The following is a 19,111-nucleotide window of genomic DNA, read 5'->3' on the forward strand; positions in this document are numbered from 1 at the left end:
GTTTTCAGGTAGTCCAATCATTTTTAAATTATCTCTCCTGGATCTATTTTTCAGGTCAGTGGTTTTTCCCATAAGATATTTCACATTGCCTTCTATTCTTTCATTTGTTTGCATTTCTTTAACAGCATCTAGATTTCTCATAAAGTCCTTAGCTTCCATTTGCTCCAATCTAATTCTGAAGCAATATTTCTCCTCATTGAGCTTTTGAGATGCTTTTTTCATCTTCCAGATTCGGATTTTTAAGACATTCTTCTCCTCATTAACTTTTTTAGCCTCTTTTGCCATTTGAGTTAGTCTATTTTTCAAGGTATGATTTTCATCAGTGTAAGGGTTATGGGATTTCAAGATCTTCCATGCCCCATTGGACTTGCTGATGTAGCAGGAAGGGGTGGAGGAAGAGGAAGCAGAAGCCAAACTAGAGTTCCTGTGGCGGCTAGCAGTGGCGGCGATGGCAGCAGCAGCAGCAGAGGCAGTGGCGGCGGCAGTGCAAAGCCCTTTTTGAGTCAGCCAGAATTTCTGCTAAGGACTGCTGCTGAGGACTGCCAGGGGCCGGAGCTGGTGGGAGTGTGCTTCCTGGATGCTGGGTGGTTGCTGTGAGTGGGGAGAGGAGGACCTTTGCCTGAGGTAGCCTGTTCTGTTTTAAAGGCTTGAGAAAGTGGGTGCTTTCTACTTTATCTACCTGTGCCAGTGCCATAACTACTCTGATGGCTTTCACTTTCTGGTTTTGGGACTCAGTCTTTTGGTATTTTAATAAATTTTCTAGCTTATTCCCCCATGTGGCAAGCCTGATATATTTTGTGATGGATAATTATATCAGCATATCTGTAATTTCCATAGGCATTTTGAATATGGCATTGCTGATATAATCAGTCAGGCTGTTGACTGTCCTTTTGTAATTTTCTTGCATTGCTCTCATTTCTCTTCACAATTTTTCCTCCACTTCTCTTATCTGCTTCTTAAGGTCCTCTATGGCATGTAACCAGCTTGTATTTTCCTTTGAAGCTTTTGATGCATGAATTCTGACTTCACTGTCTTCCCCCTGTTCCATGCTTTGCTCCTTTTAGTCCCCCAAATAGGAGTCTAATGTTGGAATATTCTGTCTGCTTTGTTTCCATTGCCTGGTCATGTTGCCCCTCAATCACTTGACCCCTGGGCTTTTTGCCACAGTAGGACTCTGCCATCAGACATGGGAGCTTTCCTCCCAAACTCTGGGGTTTACTCAGCTGCTCGAAGTATTAGATGGATGCCCTCTCTGAGGCCTCCTCAAACCCTGACAAGCTGGTCACCCACCGCAGGACCTCCATCCAGACTGAAATCCAGATCCAAGCAGGTTAAAGCAAGAGCAATTACCCCTCAAACTGGTGCCTGGTACCCTTACATGCTGCAGGCCAGGAGGTGAACCTGCCACATGGCGCTAGCTACCTGTGTGTATCAGCAATGCAATATTCACAATGCCTACAGTAATTACAAATATGCTGATGTAGTTATCGATAACAAAATATATCGGGCTTTCTATATGGGGGAATAAGCTAGAACATTTATTAAAATACCAAAACACTGAGTCCCCAAACCAGAAAGTCAAAGCCATCAGAGTAGTTATGAATTTGGCACAAGTAGATAAAGTAGAAAGCACCCACATTCTCAAGCCTTTAAAACAGAACAGGAAACCTCAGGCACAGGTCCTCCTCTCCCAACTCACAGCAACCACCCAGTGTCCAGTAAACACACTCCCAGCAGCTCCGGCTCCTGTAAGTCCTCAGCAGGAGTCCTTAGCAGAAATTCTGGCTAACTCAAAAAGGGGTTCATGCTTGCACTGCCTCTGCGGCTGCTGCGGCCGTCACTGCTACTGCTAGCCACCGCAGGAACTCTAGCTTGGCTTCTGCTTCTTCTTGCTCCACCCCTTCCTGCTATGCCAGCAAGTCCAATGGGGCATGGAGGATCTTTAAATCCCATAATCTTTACACTGTTCTGGCATCACATAGGCTTCTCACCCTGGTGGCAAAAGCCATGCACTCCCACTTACTGGGTCCCAAAGTCCAGACTGCACTGACATCTCACTTTGTCCTTCACATCTATGTGTTGATAAATCTGGAAAGGCCACAGTTGCTTCTGATCTGGAGTCCCTCTGGCTGGAGGCTGGTGAGGCCCGCCCTGGGCCTAAAGCCTTGGCTTTGAGGGGCTGGGCTCGGCTCCCAGAGTGCTGTGCTTGCAGCGTGCTGCTGGGTTGCTCAGGTGTCCTCAATGGGAGGTTAGCTTCTCTGTGTCATTTTGTGGGTTCTGCATCTCCAAAGTTTTTTTAGAGTCCCATTTTTGCATGGATTGGGTAAAGTGGAAGCCTAAGCTCAGTTTTTTTTTAAAACAAAATTCAAAAAGTCTGAGAATTCATTAAATGTCATTTTTATCATTCAGGATTATGCTTAACCTTGGTGGGTATGATATTTTTTGGAAATTTTCTTCACTATGTAACCTTTGTGAGAATGATCTCCACACATACAATATTCTTGAAGAAGATATGAGACAAAATTGGAAAGCCTGTAGCAAATGCTTTTCCACAGAAGACATTTTCTAGGTTATCAAATTGTATGACAGTATAGATAATTTAATATGCTCTGTCTATTGCTTATACTCCTCATCAAAAATCTAGTAGAACAAAAATATATAAGACTGTTTTGGTAGACTTCAAGATCTCTTGAAATTTTTAATCTTTGGGTTCTATTAGTCCTCTATCAATATATACAGGTGACTAAGTTAAAATAAATTATACCATATAGGAAAGACAGAACTTTTTCAGTGATGCCCACTTGGAACAAACAAAAAGCTCATTTAAATAAGCTCATACAAATAACACCCCTGAACTACACTCATCATCTTAAAAGTGTCCGCCTAGATTGATGAGGTATCACCTGAGAACCCTAAAGAATTTATTGTTCCACCAAACACCAATTATTTCTACCTGGTTTGGCTAGAAAACAGAACTTGAATAAGAGAACGTCTGACTTTACCACCATCACAAAGACTAAAACAGTAGATATGTAACATGCACTATAATGTCAACATTGAAAATAAAATCACAATCTGTAAAATCCCAAAATTCAGATCACTCAGAAAGTAACTGAAATGTGTATGATATTGTAGCAGCAAGCACCCCCAGTGTCCTCAGGGTTTGCAGCTACCACAGGTTCTTGGATCTGCTTTGTTAAAGGAAAGCAACTCAAAATGGGTTAACAAGCTTACTTTAATCAGTCAGACATATATCATTTACCTTGTTCAGGAGAAAAGGTCAGCACCCTGAACCTCAAAGTATACAGGCATAATTATCAAGACAGAAACATCAAGTAGACAGATTTCCAAACTGTCCAACCATTACATCCATACCCAGTCAACATCTGGGTTTCCACATTCTGGGTTTTTCAAAGCCGGGGGACTCTCAACAACGGCTTCCCAGAATTCGGATCAAATTATAGAACACTTCTCAAAGTGAGTCCCAAAACAAAGCTACACATCAGGGCTTATATAGCCTTCTCCTGGCTCAGAGAATGTAACAACCTTTTGGACCCACTGGCCAATCAAAAAGTATCTACTGAAAAACAAGCCTCCCACCCCAGGCTCCAGGTGCACGTTAGCCTAGGGGCAGGGAAGATCTTTAAAATTTACACTCTCATTACAGATATGCATAAATAGAACATAATGGATAATAGGGAAAGTAAAGAGGCACAGTAAATAGAGTGGTGGTTCAGTGAATAGGGTACTGCCCCTGGAGTCAGGAGGACCTGTGTTCAAATCCAGCCTCAGACATTTCACAATTAATAGGTGTGTGAGCTTGGGCAAGTCAATTATACCTAATTTCCTTGCCTCTCTCCCTCCAAAAAGACAAAAAAAATGGGTAATAGCTTACTTATAAAAGTGGAATAAATGACATAATTAATGATAATTATGGTAAAAATCTGGAATCATATTTTAATAGATTCATTGAGCATATGACACAATCATTTTTGAAAAATAATAACAGAACCATATGAGGGCACCAATATGTTGACTGTATACACAATGGAATGTTTGCAAATATATATGAGTCTGAATTAAAAAGTATTAAAAGGACCCTCAAATATATACTGGTCTCCATTGATTGAGGGAATGTAAATACCAATGAAGTAACACATGCACCTCAAATACTATACTACATAGAGTTGGAATTAAAGCTTCAATATGATAAATGCATTAGTTATAAAAATTTTGGGGTAATTGATTAATTCAATGGATTTCTATCTTTATGTTTCTTTCACATCCAATAATTTGTATAGCCAATTATCTTAATTTATGGTATTAGGGATTGACTATAAAAATGAGAACAAACTTCTGGGTAAATATATTTCTCCATTTCCATTATACATAAAATTTGATAAATTTTTATGGGGCCTCAAAGTTAATGGATTATTGAAAGTGTTGTCTCAATAATTTAATTTAAAAAATTAAAATCTATTTCTTGATTGCCTTAGAATATTATATTATAATTAATAAGAGCCAGAAATAAGAGATAATTATATAGTAAGAATTATTTATACAGTTGACACTTATCCATAATTTACATCTTCAATGGACTTTAAAGTTCATAAATTTATGCTATCCTCACAACAAATGTATCCTCTCAATAGAGATTTAATTAATTAATATTGTTTGCAAGTTTAGAACATGATCATTCAAAGAGTAAAAGTCCTTGTTCAAAAACACCCACCTTGCAATTGGCAATTTCAACCTCCAAGTTCAGAACCTTTTTCTTCAGTGTGGTATTATGATATAACATTGCCTTACAACTTTCTTTAGGTCCTCCAGCATTCTAGGTTTTTGCTTAGATAACTTTTTCCTTTTTGTTTGTTTGTTTTAAATCTCTGCATATTTTTTATTGAATATACCTCCACTCATGTTTAAACTCTATTATGTTTTAAGAATGCATATATATTGATCACAATTACAAAAAAATCCATAAAGAGGCACCTTTTAAAATAATTAAATTCTAACAAACCACATTAAGTGAAAGAAAGTTATATTAATGGCTTTAATATAATAGATATTCTAAAGAATTTGTGCTTTCTAAGAACTGGGAAGAATTTGGCCTTTACATCTATAGCAATCAAAAAAGTGTTTCATGAATGTCCACTTTGTTTAATCATATTACTATTCACTTTATTCAGTTAAATCAGAGCTTTGTGGCATTTCATACCATACCTAGTAATAAAGGGTGATTGTACTTCGCCAAATTTTTGTAGGCTTATTTATTTAATATGTTACATCATTGTTAATTTCCTTAACTCTATATTGTCAAGATCATGTGATTTTTAATTGTGCATAATCTGCTGTCAATACTTAATAAAAACAGTCAAATAATTATGCAGAGAACAAAATAATAATCATTGTAGTATCAAAAGGGTAAAAAATTATTTTTAATTAAAGAAATGCAAGCTAAAATTAGATTCTATTCTTCATACTTTAACTAAGTAAATAAAAATAAATAAAAATGAAATATATTTTCAAAAATTTACATACCTAGTCAAACAAATTATCATAGTGAACATGTCAAAAAATGCATTTCTTACTCTCCTTCATTCCATTAAATCTCTTGTTGTAAAGCATTCATCTACATCATTAGTCTTCTTGAATTAGGAATTGCAAAAATGAGAGACATTATGAGTATATGTCAAACACATAGACATCAAGATGCATGTGACCAGCATTACTTCCAAGTGAAGTCTGAAGCTGATTATAATATAATCAGGGATAATTTAACAGAAAATAAATATAATAAAACATTGATAATATATTTTGAAACTGTCAATATGTGAGTTGTGAGATTCCTTTTGTATGGGCAAAAGTCCCACTTTTCTGTTTGCATACAGCACCATTAAGCAAAAGTTTTTCAAATTTCTTTGTCATATGTCAATCTGGATTGTTTTCTAGTTGTCACTTTACTATCCATCAGTTCACACAATTCTTCCCAGGTTTCTTTGTTGCCATCCATTTTATCATTCTTTATAGCACAATAATATTCAATTAAAATGTAGAACAAATGTTTTCAACCTTTGCCCAAATGGTGGATGTTATATTCATTTCCAGTTAGTCACAATAAGATATAAAAAAATACTTTTATATACATAGGTCCTTCTCCTTGATCATTGATCTTTTTGAAGTATGTTTAGAAATAGTTTTGTTAGTTAATTCTATTAAAGCAGCAGAATGATTTAAGAAAAAAAATCATAGGCAGATATCACCCAGCCATCTACACAAACAGAGAGAGAGAGAGAGAGAGAGAGAGAGAGAGAGAGAGAGAGAGAGAAGGATGTAGAGATTAGAAATAATATAAAATGAAATATCAAGTTTGGAAGAAAGAGTAAATAGACACAAAAAATAACTTGGCCAAAAAGAGCTATTGTTGAGACAATTACCCAGAAGAATTACTGAAAAAAAAATACCCAAAGACATGCCCCTCAAAAATATAAAAGTACCAACAAAGTGTTAGAGATATATGGATTTTGGACACAAGTCCAACAAAAATGGCTAGTAGAGTTATAGTAAAAGAAAAATAGTTAAAACTCATTGTAGTTTTGTTTTTCTTTTAATTTGGGTCAAATTAATTTTGAATCCAAACATTTGTATTATTACTATGTCATTCCAAATGTCCTTAATCACATATTGTTATTCATCCTAAATGCATATACATAATAAAGATGCATACATATGTGTGTCTTTGTGTGCAAATATGTGTACTATATATACATATATGTCTGTATACATGTATGTGTGTTAATATATGTATATATATGCATATATATATATAGGGAGGTGGGAGAGAGAGAATGCTTTTTAGTTTGTAAAAAACTTTATAAATTATATCTAATTTTATGTTCACAACAACTCTGGGGCATGTATGTTAAAAATTATGATATTATTCCTCACATAGAAGACTCTGAGAGATCTGTCTTTGTAAAGAAATAATGATGTGTAATAAAAATGCATGGAAAATATTTGGAATATTTGTAGAATTGCTATTCTTGGTAGAATATTAAACATTCAGTAAAGAGAAACTTTTATTGACTATTAAACCTAAACTGAGGAACATTTAAAGAGGTCAGTGAGTGTTAGTTCTTCTTAGTCAGTCTTTAATGATTTCCTTGTCTTGATGAAGGAGGAAAAGTTTCTGTGGCCTTTGGGTAAGAGAGAAGCCTTGGGCTCTATCTCAACCAAAGCCAGAATAAAGACAACAGGGGATGGATCTCTTGTTGTGTTTGTCTTTACTTTTCCCATTCTTTCCTTCTTCTTTTTGAAGGATAGCAAACTGTTATAAACTTATGAAATTCAATGTGTAATATTGAAGGAATAGGAAGAACTTCCCCACCATTTAATAGGCTGTAAATCCAAGGACAAACAGCTTTCCAGAAGACTGCTGCTATGAAGAACTTCAAGGTTCAGATTACATAGTATAGTGATTTCTCTAATTATTCAGTAATAAACATACAAAACGTTGGCAGAAAACAAAGTACTTTATTAACTATATTATAACATAACAATTTATCACTAACATGGCCACAAATTTTTTCACCCAAATGGCTACATAGTTCTAAACAAAAGATATCATTCAGTAAATTCTTAACTCAATAATCTTTTTTTTTTTTTGCTTTGGAGGGCAATTGGGGTTAAGTGACTTGGCCAAGGTCACACAGCTAGTAAGTGTTAAGTGTCTGAGGCCAAATTTGAATTCAGGTCCTCCTGAATTCAAGGCAAGTTCTCTACTCACTGTACCACCTAGCTGCCCCTTAACTCAATAATCTTTAAGGAGCAATCCTCCTTAAGGGACACAAAGTACAAAGGTCAAAGTTCTCCACCTGAAGATCACAACAAATCATGATCTTCTCAGTCAGCATTAAATACCCAAGTAGAGGTCGTTTCATCTTGACATGAGGTTGGCTCACAAATTCCATGGTCTCTCTTGTATGGGTCCAACTCCTGCCTGAATCTACCTACCTAGCTGTCACCTGGATTCACAATTAGGCAGCTCCCAGCTCCTCATCTAGCTCCTTGTCCAGTTCCTCATCCAGTTGCCTTTACATATTGAAGCTCACAATGTCCAGTCCATCTCAAGTTCTTCAGTTTCTATTTCTGGGAAGACAAAACTTAATAGAGCTACAATGACATTTGTTCATATTGCCAACACCATCAATTCACTACCTGCTTGTGAAATCAACACAGACCCAAAAACAATGTCTGAGAACTCAACACAAATCATCAGTACAGTCCCAGGACCTATGAATCCCACCTCCAGGACTTCTGTAAACAGACAAGAAAATCCTCTTTCAGGACTTCAAGTAAGGTCCCAGGGCTTCTGTACAAATTATTACAGTCAAAAATCAACACAAACAGAACAGACAAACATAGTACCCAGACACCACAAGGTTCCCCTTCTCAATTCTGCCACCACTGGTTTTCTTTTCTCACTTCTGCTGTCTCCCAGCTTGGGCTTATCCTTATATATGGTCATTAGTTCCTCTGCTTCCTGTTGCATCAGCAATAGGGGTTCAAAAGTTGTGGGGTTCACAATTTGTAAGGTTCACAAGTTCTGTTTCTTAACAAAGACTTGATATAATCATGGACAAGGCCTAAAAGAAACTTGAACTGAACAAGGTGCTAAATAATTTAATAGCTGAGACAAGACATTAAGTACTTCTTTGCTTGCCATTTCATAGGCCTATGTGATGGTCTTTGAGCTCTAGCCCAGCTCACAGGTGTGATACAGCCTAAATCACATGGAAACTGAGTCTCATAGACCCCACTGTGGGAGGAGCTTGATCAAGGGAAAGGGAGTGGGAGACCAGAAAGTGGAGTAAAGAACTTGACTAGGGGTGCTTGTTTGTGGAGAGACTTGCCATAAAGGACACTTGACATGTCAGCACTTTCTGGATTGGTGATGAGTACCTTCCTGAGTCTTACCTCCTGGTAATAGTAAGACTCATAATCATGATATCCCCCCAAAAAATTTTAGTTTTTCCTCTGAGGAACAGAGTAGGGTTTTTTTTTTTTGGCTTTAACAGTGTTCTCAAAATCCTTTTTCTTTTTTTTTTCAAATGTTTTATTAACTTCTTATTTACATCATTCATTTCCACCAGATTTTGAGTTACAAATTTCCTCCCTGTTTTTCCCATACCACCAACCCAAAATAGCAATCCACAGGATATCCCCTCCTCCAATCCTCTCTCTCCCATATCTTCTCCCATACCCTTTCGAATTTTCCAGTGGATCTCTATGCCCCAGTGCTTGTATACCTTATTTCCCAATTACATTTAAATAGTATTGATAATAGTACACACACACACACACACACACACACACACACACACACACACACATAAACATACATAAAAGAATATTTGATTTCAAAACTTTGGATTCCAGATTCATTCCCTTCATCTCTTGTCACCCACCCTTACTGGAAAGATACGCAGTTCAGTATAGGTTTTACATGTGTAGCTAAAGCAAAACAATAACATAGATATATTGTAAAAGACTGACTATATTTCCCTCTATCCTATCCCACTTGTTCTATTCTCTACTTTGATCCTTTAACTTTTCAAAAGTGGGTGCTTCCAACTTCCCTCCCCCCCAGCCTTCCCTCCCTTCCATCATCCCCCCTCTCATCCCCTTCCCCCCCCCACTCTCCTGGAGGGTGAGATACCCTATTTAGTGTGTATCTCATTCCCTCCTCAAGCCAAATTCAATGGGAATAAGGCTCACCCATTCCTTTTTGCCTTCCTATTCTTCCCCTCAATTGTAACCATTTCTCCTTGCCTCTTCTGTATGAGATAGTTAACCACATTCTGTCTCTTACAATTTCCTCTCTTTATATTCCTCTCTCACCTCTTAATTTCACCTTTTAAGTATCATCCCTTCCTGTTAAATTGTTTCTTTGCCTTCTATCTATGTATACTTGTAAGCATATATACACACATTCACATATGTATTCATATGCCCATATACCCTCATATATATATATTATGATTCCCTTTAATAGTTCAACTTTGATAAGTTCCTTATGATTTCTTTTCCCTGTTCACCTTCTTATGTTTCTCTTGCTTCTTGTATCTGAATGTCAAATTTTCTATTCAACTCTGGTTTTTTCAGCAAACATGCTTGAAAGTCCTCTATTCTACTGAATGACAAAATTTTCCCCTGAAAAATGATACTCAGTTTTTCTGGGTAGGTGACTCTTGGTTTTAATACCAGCTCTATTGCCCTCCAGAATATCATATTCCAAGCCCTTCGATCCCTCAGTGTAGAAGCTGCCAGATCCTGGGTTATCCTCATTGTATTTCCACAATATTCAAATTGTTTCTTCCTGGCTGCTTTTAATATTCTCTCCTTAATCTGGGAATTCCAGAACCTGGCTATAATATTCATAGGAGTTTTCTTTTTGGGATCTTTTTCAGGAGGTGATTGGTGGATTCTTTCAACCTCTATTTTGCCCTCTGATTCTAAAACATCAGGGCAGTTTTCCTTGAGAACTTTCTGGAAGATGATTTCTAGTTACTTACTTTGAACATGGTTTTCAGGTAGTCCAATAATTTTTAAATTATTTCTCCTCGATCTATTTTCCAGGTCAGTGGTTTTTCCCATGAGATATTTCACATTGCCTTCTATTCTTTCATTTGTTTGCCTCTGTTTAAAAGAGTCCCCTTTTTACATGGATTGGGGAAGGTGGAAGCCAGAGCAACAGGGAGGTCCTGCTTCTAATCTGCCATCTTGGCTCTGCCCCCTAGTTTTTTTTTTAATATTTTGTGAATCTACCCTGGAAATATGGATGCATAATCATAGCAAATGCTACAGATATTACATTGGCATTATACCATCGTGTAAAGTCAAGGATGAGTGACTCTCCTGAGGCCAACTGCAATGAATAGCTGTATGCTTCTAATTGCATAGTATAGTGAACTCTCTATTCAGCAATAAGCTAAAGCAAACCATTCTCAAGAAACAATGTACAGCATTCACAATATAAGATGACAACTTATTATTAAGGTGGCCACATAGTCTTAAACAAAAGACAACATTCAGTAAGTCACAATCTCAATCAACTAATATAAAACACCAAACTAAAGTCTTCCTTTATCTTGACTGGAGTTTGACTTCCAATCACCCCTAACTCACCCATCCTTATGGAGCAATCATCCTTAATGGGTACAAAGGACAAAGGTCTCACACCCCTAGGTCACACAATCTAAATCTGTCAGTCAGCACTGAGTACCCAAGTAAAGGTCTTTTCATCTGGACTCAAGGCTGATTTCCAAATTCCATGGCTCTTTTTCCATGCTCCTAATTCTTGCCTGAATTCACCCAACTGTCACCTGAATCCACAGGTAGGCATCTCTCAACTTGTGTTCCAGCTTCTGTTCCAACTCAAAGTTCACAGTGACTATCTCATTCCAACGCCTTCCAAGTTTCTGTTTCTGGGAAGACAAAGGGTAACAAAGTCACAACAATATTTACAAATATAAGGCTTAACAGAGTTCAAAAATATTCACACACATTACTACCACCATCATCTCAATTCACTTTCTGTCTGTGAAATCAACACAAGTCAATAGACAGGGTGCTTCTGCCTGATAAAGTAACATAACTGAACAGATTGAGTGCTTCTATCTGACAAAGTAACACAGTTCAACAGATAGAATGCTTCTGTCTGACAAAATAACACAATCAATGGGTAGAACCCTTCTGACAAAGTAACACAATCAATATATAGAATGCTTCTGACAAAGTAACACAATCACAAGACAACAGACTGCTTCTGTCTAACAAAGTATACAAATCAACCCTAAGAATGCTTCATTCTGAAAAAGTAACACAAACACAAATAAACACAGACTGACAGACAGACAGAAAGAATCTCAACACTACAACAGTTCTCATTTCTGTTTGGTCCCAGCATGTGTTCCTGCTCTTACAGGCTCTTATCCTTGCTGTTCTACCATTCCTCTTGCATCAGTCAATGTCTCAAGCCTCCAAATCACAGATGGGACTCACAGGCACTTGAATAGCTAGAGCAAGGCGCTAAGTACCATCTCATTTGCCATTGTACATGGCTGAATATAGTGAGGCAACAAGGGTTCTGGAAATCAATTCCCTCCAGAGCTTTGCAACGTAGTCCAGGATTGTGGCCCTAGAGGAAAGAGGAATGAACTTCTAGACTTAAGTCAAAAGTACCTGAAAGGGAGATTCATAAAGCTAGTGGGTCACATTTGGCCATAACTTAAAAAGCCTATTGCTATGTTAAACTGAAAGAAATCTGATCTTACTCTTCCCAGGGACCATGGTGGTGTAGGAGAGTGTGCGACCTTCCAATTATTGGCAGTATGAGAGTAATATTTCTGATTTGGTTATTTCAAAATTAATATATTTTTAAAACCAATCAGTGTTGAAATGACTAAATAGAACTTGCACTAGAAAGAAGGTGTAAACTAAAATATGTCTAAAATTATTTCTTGACACAAAAGAAATATTCTCGAAATACTGAGAAAATCCTGAAATTCTAAGCTTTTATGATTTCAAAAATTAAATTTTAAAATTGAAAGAATCTATATTTAAATTCTCTTTTGCAAGAAAATTCTCTCTAATTTCATTTGTTTCTTTCTCTATTTATTCTGATTTACAAATCTGAGTTCTTTTTTAAGCTTCAAGTAAAACATTTAAGCACACATATGTTAATAGAATTAATTTACTAAATTTGTATGTAAGCTATACTGAGAATTTTTAATCTTTTTCAAATTGGAAAAACATTTTTAAATTATTGTTTGATTAAACCACAAATATTCCACCCATGTGTCAATATTTTCACAGGCTATTTAATAAAAAAAAATCCATCAAATTTTTGTACCTTCCAAGTTTTATAAGTATACTGTAAAATTTTACAAAGACATGACTTTGATTTAAAATAAAAATCATAATTACTGTGTTCTAACATGAGTTATTCGTGATGGAACCTGAAAATGCCCAACATCTTTTTAATTAAAAAAATGTTTTTTTTTCAACTTTATTGTAGAAATATAATTTGGTTAACAAATAACATGGAATAATTAGAAGTATATTTTATGTCACTGTGTAAACAGAACCTTATGTACTTGTATTAATCTATTAATTCTATATAATTCTATTATTATATAATTTATTTATTATATAATTTTTATATTATTATATAGTTTATAATTTATTTATTTTATCATATAATTTTATTATTAATTCTATATAATTCTATTAATTATTAAAGATAAATGTAGAAAGGCTGAGATCACCATTTCCTTCTCTTATACTTAACACAAAGTGGAGACTTTAATATGGTGAAAATTTTTGTTATTTTTTTTATATCTTTCCTCTTAATATCATCTAAAATTTCCCCTGTATACTTTTCTCTCTGAATCCTAGGTTGTCAGCCACTAAGACAATGGATTAAAAAAGATGGAAAAATATATAAAAATTTAATCACATATGCAACATTATAAATTTCTAGACCTCCCATCCCTGCAATGTAAAGTGATGATCTGATGTATGTATATATATTTTCCTTTTCAATTGATTTGTTTATTTACTTTTAGTTTACAACATTCAGTTCCAACCTTGAATTTCAAATTTTCTCCCCCTCACTCTTCCCCCCCCCATGCCATCATGGCAGCATTCACTCAAATATAGGATCTACATATATCTTCACATTAATCATTATTCAGGTTAGAAGAAGGATTGTAACAGATGGAATGATGAGTGGGAAAGAGGAAACAAAACAAAACAAGAAAAAGAAGTAGAGAAAATAGTTTGTTGCAATCTGCATTCAGACTCTGTATCCCTTTCTCTGGATGTGGCTATCTCTTTCAATCATGAATCTTTTGGAATTAACTTATATTCACTGTGCCAGTTAGCCAACCCTAGTAGAAGGTATTCTTGTTGAACTATATTTAATTCACTGATATCCAATTACTCTCAACTCAAATTTTATGATAATTGGTCTGAGATGTAATTCACATTCATTCATTAGTGAACGAATGTCTTCTTTTCTAATACAAGGTCCTGTTTGCTGGGGATATCAATGAGAGATTGGTTTATGCCCATATTATAGATAAAGGAGAAAGTGGAGTCCTTTCCAATAAAGCTGAGATGTGTATAGGCCAAATTATGAAGATAGCACTATCTACATACCCTTTATCCTTTTTGAACATATCAGCACTATAGAGTGAACAAGGTACCTCTTAAAACACATGTGAAATATATGTGTGTATAATATAGAATACATATATTCCACATTAATAATATAATTCATACGTATAACTTGATTAAATTTAAATGTAAACAAGTTGATATATACATATAAAATCCTTCTTGGGAGAAATTAATTTCCAAAAACTGAAATTATAAAGTGTTTGTGTTAACAGTTTTACTTGTATGTCAAGCTACTACTTGAGAGGAAGAATGACATGAAAAGATAGTACAGTGAAGAGTGTTGTCCTGGAGACAGGAACATGTGAGACTAAATAAAAAATGAACACAACAATTTGAACAAGCTTTTATGACCCAGTGTAAGTCTCATATTATATCCTAGACTCTTTCCTCCCTTCTAAAATGAGCAGAAGGATAGCACTTCCCTCCCAGAGTTGTTGTGAGGATTGAATGAACTATATCTGTTAAGCCTTTTGTGAAACCTAAAGTGGTATATAAGTGTTAACCCTTTAAAATGTCAGCTCTTCACTATTGCTAATGAGTTTCCTAGGCCAATGCCATCAATGCACAATATCCAACTATTAATTTCTAAGAAAGTTCTTCTCGAGCTTCTTATGTTCCAGACTTTGAGTTGAAACTCTGGGATCTTAAACAAGAAAAAAAGATTTAGTTTCCTTTTTTATTGAAATGGAATGTGATTCACAGAAAATAATCTCTTTGTGTTAGGACAACTTGATGAAAAATGCCACTGCAAAGAAAAATATATACCTCTTCTTTGTAATACTCATATTGGTTGTCAGAAAATTATTAAATTACCATGGACACTTTTTTCTCTCTAATTCTTGGTTAACTTATTTATTTATTCAGATACTTATTCATTCATTCATTTATTTATTTTTTTGTGTGTATGTGTGTGTGAGCATGAGAGAAAGACAGAAAGAGAGAGAGACAAAGAGAGAGAAGGAGAAAGAGATAAAGTACTGACTTATTAGGCTATTTTACAGAATTGATGTGGGTAAGCAAGATATAAATTCTAAAACATTACAAAAATGTCAATTGTTATATCTCCCATTTCTATCTTAAAAAATATTTTATCTCCTTAAATAAGATGATCAAATTTTCCCCTGTCTTTACATTGAAGTGGTGATGGTGAGTGATGGGAGTGGAATGTTGACATACAAAGTTGATATATTGATTGGTTGGCTCTAGGAATTTCTTTTTCATTTTTTATACAAAGAAAGTTATGGAAAGGAAGAAGCTGCATATTTTGTTCTTTGTTTTTTTGTTTGTTTTTGCTTTTTGGAGGGGGGACAAGTTAATTGTGGTTAAGTGACTTGCCCAAGGTCACAAGGATAGTAAGTGTTGTGTCTGACCAGGGTCACACAGCTAATAAGTATCTAAAATGGTATTTAATCCAGGAAGATGAATTTTGCTGATTCCAGGCTCAGCACTCTATCCATTGTACCACCTAATAGTTCCTATGGTAGTTATTATTCTCTGCATATGAAAATATAGGATCTTTAATGTTTAAACAATTTTACTTAAATTATATTTTATCTGAATGTGTTTTGTTTATCTCTCATGGTTTTCAATTACAAGATGTTAATTTAGTTATAGGGTATATGTGTTACAAACTAGTTCCTAGTTTTCCTTCTACAATTCCATTCTATTTCCCTTTCCTTTTTATTAGATTAAATCTATATGTTGATATAAATGTATAAATAAATGTAATTTTATGAGATAATTTTATTCATTTTCCTGATTATATAATTTCCCATGTGTAAAATGGAAAGGAGGGTAAGAGAAAAGGTATTTTAATGGCACCTAGTATTTGCCTATCACTGAACTAATCTCTTTACATAAGCTATCTGAACTGATTCTCAAAATATCGCTGAGAGGTAAGCATAATTATTATAATCATTTTAGATTTGAAGAAACTGAGCCAGACAGAGATGAAGTGACTTGCTGAGAATCACAAACTATTAAATGTCAAAGGCCATATTTGAACTCAGGTTGCCTCTAAAAATTGTGCAATATTTTGGTAATGTTTGTAAAATACATTGAATCATTTAGATGAAGGTAAGCAACATAAATGAGACATGATTTTCAAATCATATACATAAGAAATAGAAGTTCATATTTCATGAGTGTGAGGAGCCTATTTGTTTTAACATCGTTAACATTACCAGTGAATCTGACATAGCTTATTGCTATGTTTACTTTAGGGCACACAATGTACCAAAAAAAAAAAACCCTAGAGTTAGGGAGAGAAAAATATCTTGCATAAATAATAAGAGGAACTGGCTTATATGTTTACAGAAAATGCATAAACACTGACTCATTATGGAGACAATTGCCTTGATTAATGATTCATAATGAATTTAACATAGTCAGCTGGAAAAGATTATGAAGTTCATAGGACCATAGAAAACACTTGTACTATTTAATTATAAAGCCCACAGGCCATTACACCTATATGAAACATGACATACAAAAATTTATGGTATGTCCTATAAACTCCATAGCAATACCATAAAGTGAGGAAAACTCCTCAGTCTCTCTTACTAGTTTTATTCTCCTTGATGTAAAACTCCTGCAATATGCTTTACACAATAATTCTTTAATTGTATGAGATCATCAGTCCCTCTGATTCTCTTTTTTGTGTGTTTACCCAAATTCTTCCTTTCCTTGCCCTTCCAAATGCTGAATACTGTTCTAAACACACTAATGACAACCTAAATATTTCTTGAATTATGGTAACTTAGTTCGATTCCCTCTCATTGAGCCCAAGAATCAATACAAAAATGTTTTCCCCAACCTCCTTTCACCTTTTTTCTATCATCATCATCATCATCATCATCATCATCATCATCATCATCATCATCATCATCATCATCATTGTCATCAGTATTCACAAAATGTCTCCCCGCATCGAGAACAGTTTTATTAAATGAAGAATGACTTATTCATACATTAACCCTGTCTTCAAAGAATTTGTAGTCTAAGACTACAGTTACATAGTGACTTCTCTTTTCCTGCTACCTTTAGTTAGACAATTCAGAGCATATTAAAAAAAATAGCCACCAAAACAACCCACCACCACCACCAACAATGCAGGGAACACCTCAAGGCCATTATATCAACATTCTCCCTGTTCTCCCCCAACCCAATATTTCTTTCCAATATAAACTTATCAGATGCTCATAAGTTATGCGTGTCTACCTAAAATATGTCATTTAATTGCAAAATACTGCAACCTTTACATAAAATGGTGCAATTTTATTGATTCAAGGGCACATGCTTTACTACCAATTTTACATCTCCAAACTAGATTTTATTTTATGAATAACATTAATGTTCACACTTTGACCTAATTTTTTCATCTGTTCATGTGTGATGTCTTTATATGTTGATGTTTTGTTTCATTACAGTTCTTCACATGATCATTTAGAAATATTAGCATGTCTGTAAAACTAGTGAACATCAAAACAACTTGGCAACAGTTGTAGAGTACCTGCTATATTAAAGTCACTCAGGGAATTGCTAAGGACACAAGAAGTTTGTCTTACCTAATAGAAAAGTAGGGATAGAAGGAGATAACAGGAAATATGAGTGATAAAAGAATTCAGTGGTTAGGAGCAAAACAGACTTTAGAGGGGGATAAGAGTAAAATAAGAGAGACAGATAAACAATGAAAAAAAGATGAAGGAAAAAACAAAGTTAGTAAACATAAATGAAAATGGGAATACAATGAATTCGCCAACACAAGAGGAGTAGATAGAAGAAAGTATATGAAATCAGAATAAAAGAAGATATTGTTTTTCAAAAACATATAAAACAGAGAAGCACATCAAGAATTAAAAGAGATTAGAGAAGAATCTGTTTTGTCAGTTGACGTTTCAAAACAAAATGGAATCATGTTCTCAGGGGAAAAATATATATAATTTGAAATGATAAGTGGAGAAATTGTCTTAGGCTCAAAACAACCACAATGTAGTAATGCCAAAATTAAATAATTATACACCAAATAGCAGAGCATCGAAAACTTTTTTTAATAAATTTATTTATTTATAATTTTCAATATTCACTTCAATAAGCTTCTGAGTTTTCATTTTTCTCAGCATCCCTCTCTTCCCCCCTCCCAAAATAGCATACAGAATAAATGGGAAGAACCACTAGACAGAGAAAATCAAAGTAGGAGAGATAGGGAAAGGGAGAGAGAGAGAGAGAGAGAGAGAGAGAGAGAGAGAGAGAGAGAGAGAGAGAGAGAGAGAGAGAGAGAGAGAGAGAGAAGTTCCAATGCAGTATTCACAATGCCCTAGGGAAGTTATAAATATGCTGGCACAATTATAAGAAAATATAGCAGACTCCCTAAATGGTAGACAAAAGGAAACATTTGTTCTATCACCAAATCCATCATAGCAAAAAAGAAATCTTCACACAATATCAATTCACTGGGGCACTGCCATCCCCAAGTCTTCCTCCTACTAAGACCTTCCCTCAAACAAATACTCATGGCTTGATGACTCCTTCTCTCTCTACCTCATCTCCAACTTCTTTCACTCCCAACTCTGACTACTCTGACAAACTTCCTTTTTAGCTCTGCTCCACCTTTTCTGCTCCACCCTTTCAAAAAGCTCCTTCTAACACAGCCTTCATGTGATTTAGACTCAAGTGACTAAGGCTCCCATACCACTTAAGCATGGTCCAAGGCTCTGTTCATGAATGGAGAAGATCTTCCAATTAAGCAAAATAACAATAAAATAGAATATGAATTTTACAATTATATAATATATACAATAAAAATAACAATATAACAAGAATAGCACACAATAAAAACAGAAAACCATGTTTTAGGGTGGGGCTTGAG

The sequence above is a fragment of the Petaurus breviceps genome, unplaced genomic scaffold (genome assembly GCF_028583685.1).
Source record: "Petaurus breviceps papuanus isolate PSGF00001 unplaced genomic scaffold, PetGlider_PUasm1.0 38, whole genome shotgun sequence".
Classification (NCBI taxonomy): Eukaryota; Metazoa; Chordata; class Mammalia; order Diprotodontia; family Petauridae; genus Petaurus; species Petaurus breviceps.